Source organism: Apostichopus japonicus, chromosome 14 (genome assembly GCF_037975245.1).
Source record: "Apostichopus japonicus isolate 1M-3 chromosome 14, ASM3797524v1, whole genome shotgun sequence".
In the NCBI taxonomy this organism is placed as follows: Eukaryota; Metazoa; Echinodermata; class Holothuroidea; order Aspidochirotida; family Stichopodidae; genus Apostichopus; species Apostichopus japonicus.
This window is the reverse complement of record NC_092574.1, coordinates 10,601,780-10,620,215: the sequence shown is the minus strand read 5'-3', so window position 1 is coordinate 10,620,215 and position 18,436 is coordinate 10,601,780. Positions and strand designations below refer to the sequence as shown.

Here is an 18,436-nt window from a genome sequence, read left to right as displayed (position 1 = left end):
ATCAGTACCTGTTGGCCAACAGCCGGCTGTATGTTTAAAGTGAGGTTTTGCAGCTGATAAACTTTTGCAGAACTTTGCTTAAAACTAACTTGTTAGTTTTGTTGAAATACCAACAAAGACATCATGGTGAAATTTGTCAAATGTAGAGATAATTGTTTATAGACCTAACTTGATCAGTACCTCTAAACAAAATTGTGATCTCTAGAGTGACTCACCATGAACCAACTGGAATATGCACTCAACAATTAGCTTTGAATATATACACACATTTTTGCACAGTAAATGTGTGAAGAAATTCTAGTTTCTGTATGTGACTGAAGTTACTGTTACATTTTCTTGAAAGTAATTATCAAAATATATGAAAATGCATTTAAGAAGTAGAAGCTTCTATACTATGTTTTCATTCATCAACATTTTGGCAGTTTGAGAAGATAACAGGTCATTTTGTCCCACTACCAGTTTGCACACTACCAGTGTGCCTATCAAGTAGAAATCCTTTCAAATTCCCACATACCTAACAGTTTGCCTCCTCACATCTATCCAATGTGTACTTTTAAAAATTGCCAGATGCTGTTATGAATATTCAAATATTAGGATTAACTCTCAGATATTAGTGACAAAATGTCATGTTCAGCAAATTTAGAGTGGAATATCATATGTTCAGACAGGTACTTTATTGCTGAGAAGTGATGAAGGTCAAATGTGGGTCATCAACATGCATAAATTTGATGTGATTTAAGTAACAATGAAGTTTTAATTTCATTGTTTAGATATAAAAAGTTGTAAATAAGGACAATGTTCCACATGAACAATTTACTTAAATGGCACAGGCCTTGGCAACTCATGAACATATGCCATCAATGCCAACAACCAATCAGGTGATGAGATGAGACTTGTAATCACATCAGCAACAAGGAATTAAACCAATGCTCCCTTTTAAGATCACTACTCTCAGCTAATTCATCAGAGTCATCCAGGCACCTGATAGACAACAGCAATAGGACAAACCAAACTTTTCAAACCTACTTTTCTAATATCAAATATCACCTGTACTCATATACACATTCCATCAATGACAAGGACCATGTGTCGAGCTGAGACTTGCAATCTCATCCACTCAGGAAGGATAATTAATATTCATCATATAAGTAAGATATTTTGTAACATTTTAGTTCAATAACACTATTTTCATTTTTAAGATGTAATGGCTAAATTGTATGCATTTATGATGGTATTTCTTTGCTCTACCATGTGGTGAGCAAGTTGAGCAGGAGCCAGTAGGAGTCAGCCTAGCTAGAAGTTAACTTTTGACAAAACAAAAATAATAATTTGCATGCAGAGAGGAAAAATGTTCTTTTTCAATCAGTTTAGTTACTGAAATATAATGGAATATATGCATTCATACTGTCCAACAAACATGTCATTTTGGGGTTCAATTTTTTTAAATTTGATTTTGAATTCATCAATCTTTTTCTTCATTAGGATCACAACAGGAAAATGAGCATTTTATCCACTTGTGTAATCTTTGTATGGACACTTGCCTAGTGGCCCTGGGCATGCTGGGTGAGACCTGCCCCAGCTGACAGCCCTTTCAGCTGCCCTACTAAATTGGGAGGGTCATAAGGAGAGGAGAATTGTTTTCAACAAGGAAAACTAGCTAGACTTAAATGTCAATATGGTACTATCCATGATTAGACTCTTGCTGGTAATTGTTAAGGAATAATTCATGTTTATAGATTTTGTGTAGTTTCATGAATGAAAGTTTTTTGGATCACCTCATGACGGCATCAGCAGTGGGTTTGGAAAGTGGGGTGGCCAAATTTGAATCTTCTCACTTAACAAGTACATCAGTGGCGCACAAAGCATGATATTTTCTTTGGATCACACAAATAGCTGCATAGAGCCTTGATGTCTGAATAAGGGGCAGGGGTCTGAGGGGAGGGGTGTCCATAGCTTATTTCCCAGATTTAGCCATGTGTTTGGCTCTGAAATTATGGTATCTGCATAAAGTGAATCAGAGAAACAAAACTGAAGGTTTTGGGGAAAAGTGCAATGGTCCACCCTTTCTTACCTTCCCTCCTCCCTCCCGTGTTATCCAATCCACCCCCCCCTCCCTATCACACCTTCTCATGTTATAGATGTTTAGTGGGACAAGATTAAAGTAGAAGGCAGATACTGAGATACCAATAGATTAGCACTAAAAATTGGAAACGCAAACTAACATGGCCAAAGCTATTTGTTATAGGCCTCAGTAAACCAAGCCCAATCACTAATATTCATGAGTTGTGCACCAAAACAATAGGGATCACCAACTTCCCAACTTATTAACCAAGTATGGTATCACTCTAGTATGCATTTTGTAGAGGTATTTTGTTCACAAGCTCATTGTCACATACACACCCAGACACCAACTTGATTGCATAAATTTTAGTTGCCTCCAGTATGGGAAGTAATTAACAAGGAGCCAATCAATTGTTTCAAGACAATACAACTCACTGATGTATGGTGTTGTCTCCTTCTTCAGCATCATAACTACTGTGTTAATATCTTTGGCATCAATCATTTTGTCTATATAAAAGAAAAATATGTAATGACAACCTAGACCAGTAGAAATATCATGGCTTGCTTGCACTACTGATCATTATTTCGCTTGAAATGATAGTTAGTGTGAACTTTTCATTGTTTACCAACAATTAATCACATAATTAAATTAGTAAGGGATGAGTTTGCATATGATCAACCACCAATAGAAATGACTTCCTTGCCAAAACTGAGCTATTAGCCACAAAAGTTGTTATTAATTAACTTTTACTAAAAAGTGCAAATTGTTCAAATCTGCATTGTTGATAAAGTAATGATAATCATATTTACATGAGTTCAATCCAAATGGAAAATATAAAATAATGTTATAGCCATACAGGAATTAACATTCTAGTTTAGCAAATTTAACAAAATGGTTAAATATTCTCCAATATGATAATTTCTCAGTAGTACATGTTAACACCTACAGTAATCAACCAAGAAAATTTGGTAAAAAAAACCACAATTATTAAATGTAACAGTCATGATATGTTTTTGGACTAATTGGCATTAGAATGGAATGATCCACACAACACAAATACAACTTTATGAAATGTAACAAAACATTCACCCAATTATTGGCATGTAGAAATCTTGTATTGGTCCATAAAATTGGTTTTTACATTTTATGTTTGAGTTATAATTAAGTTTTGAAATTTTGGTAAGGTCAATTTATGTTGTACAGCAGCACATTCCATGCTTGATGAAATTTTACCTACTTTATAGTTGTGCATATATTGAAAACTTAATTCATAATTAATTTATGGTATGAGTACCAACAATCCAACATAACATGGCATATTGGCTCATTTAACTATATAACCCAAGATTCCATTATAAGACATACACACACACATAATCACACAAAAACATGCAGACTTCACTATGTCTGATCAAACCTCTCACCTCTAATCTAGGATTTTAACTTTCTTGCTGGTCTCTTCGCACGAGTCCCTTGAATGATGATCTTTGAGCTTTGCATGGTGATTATCACACTGAAAATAAACAAGGTTTGAGGTAATAATGATGCATTCATAGTTTTAAACAGCTATGGACAACTTTTCTGGGAGTCCTCCTGTTCCAAAGTTTAATCTTTCCCTACCCCTCCTCCACACCCGTACCCACCATTCCCAAATAGCCTCCTTTACTCTCTTCTGCCCCCTCCCATACAATATGACAGGGAAAACTTGTAATACATGACTCGTAGACTGCTTCATTAACACTACTATGCCAAGAGTTTTAAAATGTCTTTGAATCCTAATTGTCACAAGCAGTTGACAAACTGTCCATACTTATCATGCCTTATCGATAACACAATGGCAATCCAATATTTGCAAATATTTAAGTACAATCACAAACAACATTAGCAATGGCAATACATCCAGGCCAGCCAAGTTGGTGTGATCAACAAAAATCAAAATTATGTTTCATCTGGATTCTCGACTCTGATATTCTTGTCCCGGCCTTCACTCTGATTCTGACACGGCTTGGACTCAGGACATGTTGACTTGGACTTGATTTTGGACAAGTGAACCTGGCTTAGAGCCCTGCTATATGCCTCACTGTTGGTTGCTCAGATCATATTAATTAGGTCACATGGGAAAATACTATATTTTATGAATTTTTAAATGGTAAATCTGAACTTCTTCAAATTGGCTGGCCTGGAGATACTGCTACTGAAGTTGTGATTTTACTTAGATATTTGTAAAACATTAGATTGCCATGATTGTAGTTGTATAAACAATGATGAACCATATATAAAAGTGCTTTTCCAATGTAACAGCATGTTGGGCAAGGAAATGACAGCTAAAAAGGAAAGAGAACAGAATTAAAAATTACAGGACAAACATGAAATTACAACCACAAAAATTGAAAAATTACAGAAACACATTCAACATTAATCAATAACAAAAGCCACTGTAAGCTTGGATAAAAACAGTTCAGCACTGCAAGCAACAATTCCTGCTTTCCTGAAATGATGCAAGTGAAAAATAGTATAATTGACCCATGAGCAGGAATTCCGATGCACAGCCTGACTGGACAAGCATAGCCAATGTTAGCTCACACATATAGTCTGTATGAAAAAATAATCAGAAATGCCTGCATGCACATAGCCACAACCAAAGATGTACAAATCATCAAACAAGAACATGAATACGTAAATTCAGCCTGAGAGTTGATGATGGGATATTTTAGGTTACAAACCAAAATTATCATCAACTCATGCACCAGTGCTCAACCTCTGACCAGTGAGAACTGCTTAGGCATACCTGATATTTATATAGGCTATCATTAATAAGAGAATGCTGAACTTGGTCTGTCATTTCTCCATAACCTCAATTTTCGAGACTCACAAAACACACATCATTTCTATTCATAGCAGACTTAAATCAAGTATCCATAGGACACAGTCTGCCCTTTTACAGATGCCATGAAAATCCCTTTCTAACCCCTCTACTTCACCAATTTCTGGGAGGACCACTTTCATTATGCCACAAATGAGCTTTCTGCCAAAGTCTAACTGGACATACAATATATGGCCAAAAGGCTAGGTAATTAAACTACTGATGAACAGGACACTCTTGTCAAAATGCAAACATTCTACAGCCTCTGATATGGCAAGGTTCATCCTTGGCTTGCACAATGACAGACTGACTACCCATATCAGAGACATTCATCCTTACAATCTGACCAAGTTTATAAACCATACTCACTGTCTCAGACTGGAACTGTTTGTAAGTTGATCCTTAACTGTTCCAGCCATCTGTGAGTCTACCTAGGTCCCCATCTATCAGTCCTGAGACAAGAGACACACCCCTTCACAGACCATACTTCGCTATAATCATGTCAATTAGTTCATTTTTCATTGCTATTTTATGTCTATTTGAAACTCATCAGTTCAACAATGTTATATGCTTTGAGGATGAATTTGAAAATTATGTCAACAAACATCACACTTTTTACAAAATATTTAACCAAGGCATAATAGCGTAACTGATGAATTTGATTTGGATCCACCATGTTGTACGATATCAATATTTAAGCAGGTAATCATTTAAACACTTTAAGATGGCAGCAAAATGAATTGATTAGCTGCAAACTCTCCTGTCCATCAAAAAATCACTGCAATATGCCATATATTCAAGTCACAATTCATTCTCTGAATACTTTATTTCAACATACTTCCATCTATTTCTATCTGCAGGTTTTCCTTCCAGTGTGTCATCACTTAAATTCTTTACTCTAGTCGCCATCAAAATCTGAGTAACTACTGTACAGTATAGGATTGCCCCTCTGTGAAGATACAAATAAATTAAAATTATGGTTACTATCTTAGAAACTTACATAATGGGTTATTCAAATACATTATGGGTCCAAAAGTGTGGCATTTTGATAAAATATTTACTTTCAAAATTTAACAAAAGTATTGTGAGTAAATATTATGACATAAAAATAGTATTTTTATTGCATGTGCTACCAAGACACCAAGCTCATTATCTCCAAGTTAATAAAAGTCTTCAGTCTCAAAACCTGGTTTGATTATACATATTAGCTTCACCTTTTTATAACATTTCATACTATTAGTATTATCTCAACACAAATTTGTTACAGTACTTGGCTATCAAAGATTTCAATAACTATCAGGGTTGAAACTGAAATTTCTTTACTTTTCCAGGATTTTCCACTGGACAAATCAAAGTTATCCACTGCCGAATAAAGTTACTGACTGACTGGAGTAACATCACACAACACAAAACATGGTCTAGCCACTTACAACATCTTCAGATCTAGCTGGAATAGAGTTACTGACTGACTGGAGTCACATCACACAATATGAAACATGGTCTAGCCACTTAAAGTACTGCATCTTTAGATCTAACAGGTGAGACCTTGTGAACTGTGAAGGGTTATTTCTAACAGGAGACCTTTTGAACCGTGAAGGGTTATATCTGAAAGTAACTTGCAATAAAAGTACTTTTGATTAAGGGCAGAAGTACAGGATGCTACTACAATTCCATGCTGATTGAGCAGAAAAGGAGAGAGCTAGATGCTGTCATTCAAATTGGAAGAAGAATGTGAGTTCCTTAATAAAAAAAGGCAGTAATTTTACTTGTCAAAATATTAGAACTTTACTTCTTACATTGTGTGAATATGATACTTTTCACAAACATTTGCTACTTACATTTGTCCTCACTAGTACTTAAGCCGCAATCTTTGGCCTTTGTCCTTCACCTGGTGTTGCCTGGCTACATGGTATGCAAGGTAGAGGACATGCTTCCCACAACTGACACACTGTATTGAACATCTATTCTCCATATTTGCCTATAGGAGAATATACGAAAATAAAAAAAATTGCTGTATCAAAGATTATATGAGATTCTGTATGGAAGAATCGATAAACATTTTGCCTGTGAGTCAAGAAAAGTATCTCAATGGGACATAATTAAAGTAATCGTGAGTTGAAGCGGTGAAGCCTTGAGAAAAGTGAGGCAAAGAGCCAGATCATTTATAAGTCGTCATACATACATTGTCCATTTGTCTTTGAAAACAGAATTTGATTTTACCCATTTTTCCGAAAGAGTAGGTGTACTTTTCACAAGAGAGACATGTTACGGTGACCAGATCAGAGTAGTAATTACTATACTCCTGACTTATAAGAACCAACTTTGAAACATTTTCTCGCCTCTTATGAACAAGTGGAGTGCTTTATGCAACTTTTAATGTCTGGAAAGTGTCATTTCCGGTATCAGAGAAGCATATGGCAAACATTTTCTTGCTTGTATTATTTTAGTGCTCCACTCAGATAGTGTCATAGTTGTCCCAGGAAAATGCAGTGAAGAAGCAACCCGCCCTCCACCTTCCACCCCACTCCCCTCCCTCTTTCCACACACCTACTTTTGTGTAATATTTCCATATTAGTCTGTGCATGCAGTTTTCAGTTAAATGTTGCAAAGTGGGTAGTAGATTATGCAGGATAACAGATCCCACCTTATGAAGTGAGAGTGTAAACAGTTTGATGCATATCTACATTCAGTCACATATTATCATCAATAGATGAGATGTTATCACGAGTAGTGGCTTGAGTGTGTTGTATTGCCTACAAAGCTTTGTCCAAACATGGTAAGTGAATATCATTAGGCCTTGAAATCATAGTTGAGTAAATTTATGCAAATTGCCTGTAATTAAAGTTACTATCCAGAACATACCTGGCTATAGGCTTTGGCCTAGCCTACCTCAAGACTCAGATTACTGGCTAGGCTTTAGCCTGCTTTACTGCTTAGGCCCTATACCCTTAAAATTTTGCCACACTAACTTGTGAATTGTTGGGAATATGTTGCAAATGGAGAATGTGTTTGAATATTTGTACAATTCTAGTAGATATATTTATAGACTGAAATATTGTAGGCTTCGTTATGACCTAGGCGAACCTACATTAGAATCTTACTCTTCAGACTGGAAAGTACTTTGACCATACGCCAAAGAAATACGCCAAGGTGGATGTGGTTTTGTTCTGTATTTGTACGCCACACTATCTAAGCGGAGCACCACCATCGGTTGGCGTGGAGCGTTTTGGTCAATAATGCCTCCCAGATCACAGGAAATGGCACTTCCCGGACCATATAACTTACATCTGTAATTGTATATTTGGAGGTTTCGTGCAATGAAAATTTGGCTGAAATCATCATGCGTAATGGGGATAGTAATATATTAGTACCACCCTGGAACACATCACATGACCCTCCATGCATGGTATGCACGTATTTACTGTGTGAAAGTTTCTCCAGATTTATTAAACTCGATGGTATGAACCATGTTGCGTCACTTGCACTGTTGCGGCTGAATTTTCCTCCACGCTTACGCGATACGCCACGCCAACTGTCGTACTTTTCCCTGGGGCAGTAATGTACGCCGTAGGCCAAATTTATTGGCGTACACTTCCATACGCCAAAGATCTTTGTGTGAAAGCTCGTACTTTCCAGTATGGCTCTTCAGTAGACCTAGGGCAAGCTAGGCTATGTAAATGTCATCTTCAGTTATTCTGGCATGTGGATCTATCGTTAGGGATAAAGTTTTAAGTAAAATGAGGTGGTGATAATTGCTGTCATTAGGCTTAAGTCATTTCGCATCCAAAAGGAAAGCCGTATAGCTGGTCTAGGCCTAGGGGCCTACAGTAGGCTAACTAGCCTACATCCAACTTTCCAAGGTCCAGTGAATAGCACTACTCACTAGATGGGCAGACGACACTAAAGTAATTATATTCCTATGTAAATGCTTCTGCTATCGCTTCTTAATAATTACCTGTGAAGCTGCAGTACACTGCCACATTTTTGGCGAAATGCGGCACACGATATCACCATTTGGAGTGATTTATGTAAACTTTATCACTTTAGTTATGTCAAGGCATACCGCATAGTGTTTGTACTTCGCGCTGGTACTTTCTTGCCGTACAAAGCAAGGCTGAGGTTAGTTCCGAGGTGCCATAGGAATACTAGTGAGGGCTTTTGAAAACGGAAGTACGTCACAGTTCAACTTCCCTGTTGTCGAAACACCTTGGAACTAACCTCAGCCCTATTTTACCACCCTGTGTGGGCGTTTTCCCCACTGATCTGTACAGATCAGTGGTTTTCCCTCTCGACCAATCCAAATCGGTTACATGGTTGGCCAAACTCTCTCTATATACGGCTCTGGTAAATAGCAGAGCCGTATATAGAGAGAGTTTGGCCAACTGGCGATTTGTGACGTCACACGCAAACCATGGGCATCAAAATAGGTCCAGTTGTCGTTACCAGTTGCGCGAAACACGAAAAACACCACACACAATATATAGCAGCTTTGCAAACTGTGCTCGTTGCGAACAAACGAAGCGACTCAGAATGTCAGATTTTGACAGGCATACGAGGAACAAAATGGATATCAGGTAATGAATTAGAGTATGCGTTAGTTAATGACATTTACGTTTATCTTCACACCTGAAATGCATAGAAAACTAGCTGAAAACCTGTCATTACACTTGTTTTATTTTACGCCTCATACTACTAGTCCTACTTTAGTCATACAAACGAAAAGCACACATCACAGTCCTGGCTAGGCTAGATTACAGACGCACAACTATAGCATCAGGCCTACATTAATAGATCCTTCAATTAAATTAAGTAGGCCTACACATAAAATGACAATTTATGCTTCACTGATCTTTTCAGGTTTGCCAAAAAGTAGTTGTACCAGAGGTTATTGTATTAAACTCCAGAAGTTACATAGTAGGATTAATATTCGGCATAAATTATTCTCTAAAGTCTAATACAACTTATACAAAGGGTTGTGAATGGATGGAATGGTTTGCCTGAGAAGGTTGAATTGCAAGTAGTGTGAATGGGTTTAAGAATACTTTGGATGAGTACATTAAGCATTGTAATTGGGTATGACATTTGATGGCCTCGGTTTTATTCCTCTCATATAGCCTTAGGGTCCTTAATGGGGACTTGAATGTCTCTCCTGGTCTTTTTTTCTACTAAACTAAACTATATACTTGAGTGTAGGAGTTAGCAATAGTTGGGAGTCTGTGGGCAAACCTAAGACAGATATTGTGGTGTTAATTTCTCAGGAATGTAGTACTAGGCTATAGTAGGTGCAACAGATTGAATGGGTCTGTCGAGAAAAAAAAAACCTGCAACAACTGAAGACTGGTGTATGTTGTAGCTTATGTATTTTCCATTAACATATATACTATAAGGTCATGTCCTTAATAAGGTTTCATGGATCACACTGACATAGTGTGCCTACTTGTCAGTGTTGTCAACTGAGCACAGGGCTGATGACATCATTCAGTTTGTTATTATGCAGACAGCAAATGGCCATAATGATAATTATTAATTGTTACTTATTCTTCATACTGCCCTTACTGGCCTTACCTGAACAGTGATGTATAAAAATGCAAGAAGTCGTTAAGCTTTCCATTTAAGAATCGTTTCAGCCTGTCCTATTTCAAACATATGATTGGCAGGTTTCCACGTTAAATAGCTTATAGGAGCTGTTCTGTAAAGCAAGAAAATCACACATATGCATGCATACAAACACACTCATATATAACAATTTCTGAATATCTTTTCAGCTGCCCAAAGGTACTGGAATGCAAGCTCTGTTGGGTGAATTAAAAAACCCTCATTGTACTCTTTTATCATGGTCAGCGTAGCTGGAACCAGCAATGATGGTGATGTGGATTTGACTTACCTAGACAAGAATTCAATAGCTGCTTTGTGTTGAAGTGGGTTCAACTTGCTCAAGGCCATGACAGGATGACGACTAGACATTAGGATGAATTATCTGTTGCAGAGCTCTATAAACCAGGCAGTTGTTAAAACATCCATTGGGTGACCCTCACAGTCTACCAGGCACTGCATCGCAGAAGCAAAATGAAGTGTGTGTGATACCTTCATCTTATGAGAGTGGAATGGTATCAGTGTGGCCTCTGTCAATTTGGCTTCAAGTCTTTGTTTTCTTGAAAGCTGAGAAGATCTTTCAGTGGTTCCACACTGACCTCTGTACTTGACAATTCATGTGTATTTGCCAGCTCAGGAGGAAGCCAGATTTTAATTACATTAACCAATGCTGACTTTTTTTTGGACATGTGGTACATCTGCAAGGAGGTGAAGGAAGCAGTTGGAGTTGCATGGATGTGGAATCTTGTTGATAGTCTGGCAGTCTTATCCACAGATTATCCCAAAGTTTCTCCACATTGCCACATTCAGAACTTATTACATTGATAAACTTGAAAATTGCAGGAATCTAACGAAGCACCCATCAAGGGAATTTGTTTGAATAATTATTGAAAGCTGTGACCTTCTGATGTGACAGACTAATGTGAAATAAAGGGCAGTAGATTACCTTGTAAATGAACCTTGTCATTTGTTTGATTGTATCTAATGTTTGCAAAATTTTAAGTTGCATGCTACCAATTGAAACATAACTCTTTCTCTATTAATGAGATATAAATACTTCTCCTTAAAGGGTGTGAAGACTCCCGCACAAAGAAACGTCTCATGCCGGTTATCTGACCTAGTTTCGAATGTGGTGTAACAGAAGTGTTAGACACCACCATTGATCCCAGAAAATACACACACAGCTTGCTACCATCTGTAAATAGACATTAGTGTACAGTCAATACAAACATCACAGTCAATACCCACAACACAGTGCACATAGCAGCGTGGACATCTCAGGTCTAGAAAAAAGATAACAAGGTATCAGGTTTCATTACTGTCTGCATTTTGTAGCGACACAAAAAAAACTTCACTTGCAAGCAACGGAAAGTAAACTTTTTCAGAGCGCGGCATGCGGTTTAGGGCAAGTCTTCAATACCTTTAAATATACTGCATGGGTTGTTGTCACTTGATCATTTGCTTGTGTGTGAGCTAAACAGCTTAAATAATATGTAAAAAAATAATACAAACTTTCAAATTGCCAGATATTTACTTGTTCAAAATCATTATCCAATCATGATTTGTTGCTATCCTTGAGTCCATTATTCAGATGATGAGGCAGATTCCCTTCAACTCTCCATGATGAAGGTAAAACCTTATATCTTAACCAACTGCCATTGAGTGTCCATTTGAAAGTTTCAAACACACAAGTGCATTGATTAAAACAAAGACTTTATTGCTGTGGTTGCAGGAACTGGATTTCAGTCTAGTAGTCACTCACCAGGTTTGTCTTTATCACAGTCTGCTAACTGTGGCTTTTTATGTTAGGAGTTTTTCTTCAGAGCACATGTCACCTTTGATTTGTAAAAAAAGTCCTGAAATTCAGGGAGTTAAAATTTACTGTCTAAAGATAATTTAAAAAGATTTTTTTAACTTCAATCGTCAATGTGGGTGTCAATTAAGGGAATAAGGAGGTACTGACGCAACTTTGATAAATGATAGTTGACTGCATCCAAATTAAACCAAGGCCTAGGCTATACTTTTGAAGAAGAAAAAATTAGGCTGAATTCATGTTAGCCTAAAAAGGCTAGGCCAATGCTGACAATTAACACAAACCAAGATCATTTAACCATTTGGGCACTTGTTTATGGCATACTAAAAGGGTATATATAATAAGGCCTGTATGTGTACACAACCCACAAGTTGCCAATGAGTATAGACCTAGCCTAACTAGTTTAGGCCTAGGCTATTTATGTAATGTGCTATAACAGTTGTAGTAATAGCAAGAATGGTCCAGGTCTAACTAAGCCCAAGGCTTAACTTTTGCTTCGGGCTTAACTAAGGATTAGGGCTTTACGTGATGCCTAGAGGCTAGCCCACCCTTTTACATTAAACTAAAAGTGATACTTTTTTAGGCTAGGCATAGCCTAGGCATACAATAACTAGGAATTAGGATAACTATATGTGCGACTGAAACTGCCATGCCTATGATTAGAAGAGCTGGCATAATGAAATCGAATTTGTGGATCGTAAAACGAGAGAGAATAGCCATGCATGTAATTACAGAAACCAGTCTGAACGTAAAATTCTCGCATTGCTTGTACATTACTCGTATTACACTAGGGCCTATGGCTAGTAATAGTATGGGCCTAGGCTACACAGACTTTTTTTCATTAGATATCCATCTTGTTCTTTCTACTTCCAAAAAATTCCTCTTCTTTTATGGTCAGTCTGAAAATCAAACAACAATATCCATGTTCTGACCGATTGCAGCATCCCCAGCACCATTTCTTTCCTAATTTCGTACTTTTTCCGTGTACACAAACGATAGTCTATACACTGTGAGTATGCGTGTCGCCTGCTAAAAAGTTTTCAAGTGGACCTATTTTACCACCCTGTGTGGGCGTTTTCCCTCTCGACCAATCCAAATCGGTTACATGGTTGGCCAAACTCTCTCTATATACGGCTCTGGTAAATAGCAGAGCCGTATATAGAGAGAGTTTGGCCAACTGGCGATTTGTGACGTCACACGCAAACCATGGGCATCAAAATAGGTCCAGATGCCGTTACCAGTTACGCGAAACACGAAAAACATCACACACAATAGTATATCAGCTTTGCACACTGTGCTCGTTGCGAACAAACGAAGCGACTCAGAATGTCAGATTTTGACAGGCACACGAGGAACAAAATGGATATCAGGTAATGAATTAGAGTATGCGTTAGTTAATAATATTTACGTTTATCTTCACACCTGAAATGCATAGAAAACTAGCTGAAAACCTGTCATTACACTTGTTTATTTTACGCCTCATACTACTAGTCCTACTTTAGTCATACAAACGAAAAGCACACATCACAGTCCTGGCTAGGCTAGATTACAGACGCACAACTATAGCATCAGGCCTACATTAATAGATCCATCAATTAAATAGAGTAGGGCTACACATAAAATGACAATTTATGCTTCACTGATCTTTTCAGGTTTGCCAAAAGTAGTTGTACCAGAGGTCATTGTCTTAACCTCCAGAAGTTACAAAGTAGGATTAATATTCGGCATATCTTTTTCTCTAAAGTCTAATACAAGGGTTGTGAATGGATGGAATGGTTTGCCTGAGAAGGTTGAATTGCAAGTAGTGTGAATGGGTTTAAGAATGCTTTGGATGAGTACATTAAGCATTGTAATTGGGTATGACATTTGATGTCCTCGGTTTTATTCCTCTCATATAGCCTTAGGGTCCTTAATGGGGACTTGAGTGTCTCTCCTGGTCCTTTTTTCTATTAATTAAACTATAAACTTGAGTGTATGAGTTAGCAATAGTCTGGAGTCTGTGGGCAAACCTAAGACTGATATTGTGGTGTTAATTTCTCAGGAATGTAGTACTAGGCTATAGTAGGTGCAATAGATTGAATGGGTCTGTCGAGAGAAAAAAAACCTGCAACAACTGAGTACTGGTGTATGTTGTAGCTTATGTATTTTCCATTAACATATATACTATATGGTCATGTCCTTAATAAGGTTTCATGGATCACACTGACATTGTGTGCCTACTTGTCAGTTCTGTCAACTGAGCACAGGGCTGATGACATCATTCAGTTTGTTATTATGCAGGCAGCAAATGGCCATAATGATAATTATTAATTGTTACTTATTCTTCATACTGCCCTTACTGTACTGGCCTAACCTGAACAGTGATGTATCAAAATGTAAGAAGTCATTAAGCTTTTCATTTAAGAATCGTTTCAGCCTGTCCTATTTCAAACATATGATTGGCAGGTTTCCACGTTACATAGCTTATCAAAATGGAGCTGTTCTGTAAAGCAAGAAAATCACACATAAGCATGCATACAAAGACACTCATATAACAATTTCTGAATATCTTTTCAGCTGCCCAAAGGTACTGGAATGCAAGCTCTGTTGGGTGAATTAAACAACCCTCATTGTACTCTTTTATTATGGTCGGCTTAGCTGGAACCAGCAATGATGGTGATGTGGATTTGACAGTACCTAGACAAGAATTCAATAGCTGCTTTGTGTTGAACTGGGTTCAGTTTGCTCAAGGCCATGACAGGATGACGACTCGACATCAGGATGAATTATCTGTTGCAGAGCTCTATATACCAGGCAGTTGTTAAAACATCCATTGGGTGACCCTCACAGTCTACCAGGCACTGCATCGCAGAAACAAAATGAAGTGTGTGTGATACCTTCATCTTATGAGAGTGGAATGGTATAAGCGTGGTCTCTGTCAATTTGGCTTCAGGTCTTTGTTTTCTTGAAAGCTGAGAAGATTTTCAGCGGTTTCACACTGACCTCTGTACTTGACAATTCATGTGTATTTGCCAGCTCAGGAGAAAGCCAGATTTTAATTACATTAACCAATGCTGACTTATTTTTGGACATGTGGTTAATCTGCAAGGAAGTGAAGGAAGCAGTTGGAGTTGCATGGATGTGGAATCTTGTTGATAGTCTGGCAGTCTTATCCACAGATTATCCCAAAGCTTCTCCACATTGCCACATTCACAACTTATTACATTGATAAACTTGAAAATTGCAGGAATGTAACCAAGCACCCATCAAGGAAGTTTGTTTGTATAATTATTGAAAGCTGTGACCTTCTGATGTGACAGATTAATGTGAAATATAGGGCAGTAGATTACCTCGTAAATGAACCTTGTCATTTGTTTGATTGTATCTAATGTTTTCAAAATTTAAAGTTGCATGCTACCAATTGAAACATAATTCTATCTCTATTAATGGGATATAAATACTTCTCCTTATAGGGTGTGAAGACTCCCGCACAAAGAAACATCTCATGCCCGTTATCTGACCTAGTTTCGAATGCGGTGTAACAGAGTGTTAGACACCACCATTGATCCCAGAAAATACACACACAGCTTGCTATCATCTGTAAATAGACATAAGTGTACAGTCAATACAAACATCACTGTCAATACCCACAACACAGTGCACATAGCAGCGTGGACATCTCAGGTCTAGATAAAAGATAACAAGGTATCAGGTTTCATTACTGTCTGCATTTTGTAGCGACACAAAAAAAACCTCACTTGCAAGCAACGGAAAGTAAACTTTTTCAGAGCGCCGTTTAGGGCGAGTCTTCAATACCTTTAAATATACTGCATCGGTTGTTGTCACTTGATCATTTGCTTTTTTGTGAGCTAAACAGCTTAAATAATATGTAAAAAAATAATACAAACTTTCAAATTGCCAGATATTTACTTGCTCAAAAGTATTATCTGATCATGATTTGATGCTATCCTTGAGTCCATTATTCAGATGATGAGGCAGATTCCCTTCAACTCTCCATGATGAAGGTAAAACCTTATATCTTAACCAACTGCCATTGAGTGTCCATTTGAAAGTTTCAAACACACAAGTGCATTGATTAAAACAAAGACTTTATTGCTGTGGTTGCAGGAACTGGATTTCAGTCTAATAGTCACTCACCAGGTTCTTCTTTATCACAGTCTGCTAACTGTGGCTTTTTATGTTAGGAGTTTTTCTTCAGAGCACATGTCACCTTTGATTTGTAAAAAAAGTCCTGAAATTCAGGGAGTTGTAATTTACTGTCTAAAGATACTTTTAAAAGATTCAATTGTCAATGTGGGTGTCAATTAGGGGAATAAGGAATTACTGATGCAATGAGTTTCTGTCATAAGTGCATTTATAATGTGTTAAAACTTGAAAGGTGTATCATACTGCATCCCCCCCCCCCCCCACCCCTCTTAATTTGCACTCCGTTGGAATGCACAGACAGTTTTGCTTTTTAATGAAATACCAGTTAACACTAAATTTTCAAATCAATTCAAGTCTTGCTGTAAAAAGTCAAAGGAAACCATGCATTGCCCAAGCTAGGCCTACGCAATATTTTGAACATTTCTTTATCAACATGTAGTGACAGAGCTCTTAAGATAATTCAGTGACCAAGACAAGAGTGTAGGGTAGTCTTTGCAATAAGCATAACTAAGGCTAGGCTACCAGTACCATAATTAGCCTTGGCCTAGTGGTCTTTGAAATGTAGCCTAGGCCCCTGCTACTTTGATAAATGATAGTTAACTGTATCCAAATTAAACCAAGGCCTAGGCTATACTTTTGAAGAAGAAAAAATTAGGCTGAATTCATGTTAGCCTAAAATGGCTAGGCCAATGCTGACAATTAACACAAACCAAGATCATTTAACCATTTGGGCACTTGTTTATGGCATACTTAAAGGGTCTATATAATTAGGCCTGTATGTGTACACAAGTTGCCAATGAGTATAGACCTAGCCTAAGTAGTTTAGGCCTAGGCTACTTTGTTTTCCTTAGGCCTAGTTTAATTGGGCCTTATACTGTGCCATATTATGTAATTTGCTATAACACTAACAGTTGAAGTAATAGCAAGAATGGTCCAGGTCTGACTTAGCCCAGGCTTAACTTATGCTTCGGGCTTAACTTAGGATTCGGGCTTTACCTTATGCCTAGCCCACCCTTTTACATTAAACTAAAAGTTATATAGGCTAGGCATAGCCTAGGCATACAATAACTAGGAATTAGGATAGCTATATGTGCGACTGAAACTGCCATGCCTATGATTAGGAGAGCTGGCATAATGAAATCTAATTTGTGGATCGTAAAACGAGAGAGAATAGCCATAAATGTAATTACAGAAACCAGTCTGAACGTAAAATTCTCGCATTGCTTGTACATGATTAGGCCTACTCGTATTACACTATGGCTATGGGCCTATAGGCTACACAGACTTTTTTCATTAGATCTCCATCTTGTTCTTTCTACTTCCAAAAAATTCCTCTTCTTCATGGTCAGTCGGAAAATCAAACAACAATATCCATGTTCTGACCGATTGCAGCATCCCCAGCACCATTTCTTTCGTAATTTCGTACTTTTTTCGTGTACACAAACGATAGTCTATACACTGTGAGTATGCGTGTCGCCAGCTATAAAGTTTTCAAGTGGACCTATTTTACCACCCTGTGTGGGCGTTTTCCCTCTCGACCAATCCAAATCGGTTACATGGTTGGCCAAACTCTCTCTATATACGGCTCTGGTAAATAGCTGAAAAGAGCGCCATCAGTCCATTTGAGTCTGTCAGGAGGGGGGGGGGGGGACTGAATGGACGCTCCGCCACTGTTGGGAGCGCAGTGTAGGAAGAGAGGGGGAGGGGCGGTATTTTTTAACGGTTTGGGTGAGCGTCTGCAATGATTCGTAATGACATGTTATCGCAAGCGTTCAACATACTCAAATAAAATGAATGAATGAGGTGGAATTCATGTCACTTTTCAACCATTTTTTTGAAATAAATTGAGCGAATTGATCGCTAGTAATCTTGAAATTGATTTTATCACGGTCATTGTCATGTTTCCCATATGGTCATTTCTCATAGAAAAGGATGGAGTGCGAATCTGTACGTAATGTAA

The 18,436-nt window shown here is 37.7% G+C and overlaps 3 long non-coding RNA genes across 3 annotated transcripts; 2 read left to right on the top strand and 1 right to left on the bottom strand.

The window, feature by feature from the left end:
- Nucleotides 1–951: 951 nt before the first annotated feature.
- Nucleotides 952–9,147, bottom strand: LOC139980389 (uncharacterized). Its single transcript, XR_011797555.1, has 5 exons — nucleotides 8,881–9,147; nucleotides 6,764–6,903; nucleotides 5,764–5,874; nucleotides 3,487–3,575; nucleotides 952–981 (listed from the first exon to the last, which is right to left on the bottom strand). It is a non-coding gene; the product is annotated as an uncharacterized lncRNA (long non-coding RNA).
- A 105-nt stretch (nucleotides 9,148–9,252) lies between these two features.
- Nucleotides 9,253–11,471, top strand: LOC139980390 (uncharacterized). The gene is made up of 2 exons (XR_011797556.1): nucleotides 9,253–9,499; nucleotides 10,691–11,471. It is a non-coding gene; the product is annotated as an uncharacterized lncRNA (long non-coding RNA).
- Nucleotides 11,472–13,516: 2,045 nt separating this feature from the next.
- On the top strand, nucleotides 13,517–15,658 carry LOC139980391 (uncharacterized). Its single transcript, XR_011797557.1, has 2 exons — nucleotides 13,517–13,700; nucleotides 14,887–15,658. It is a non-coding gene; the product is annotated as an uncharacterized lncRNA (long non-coding RNA).
- The last annotated feature ends 2,778 nt before the right edge of the window (nucleotides 15,659–18,436 follow it).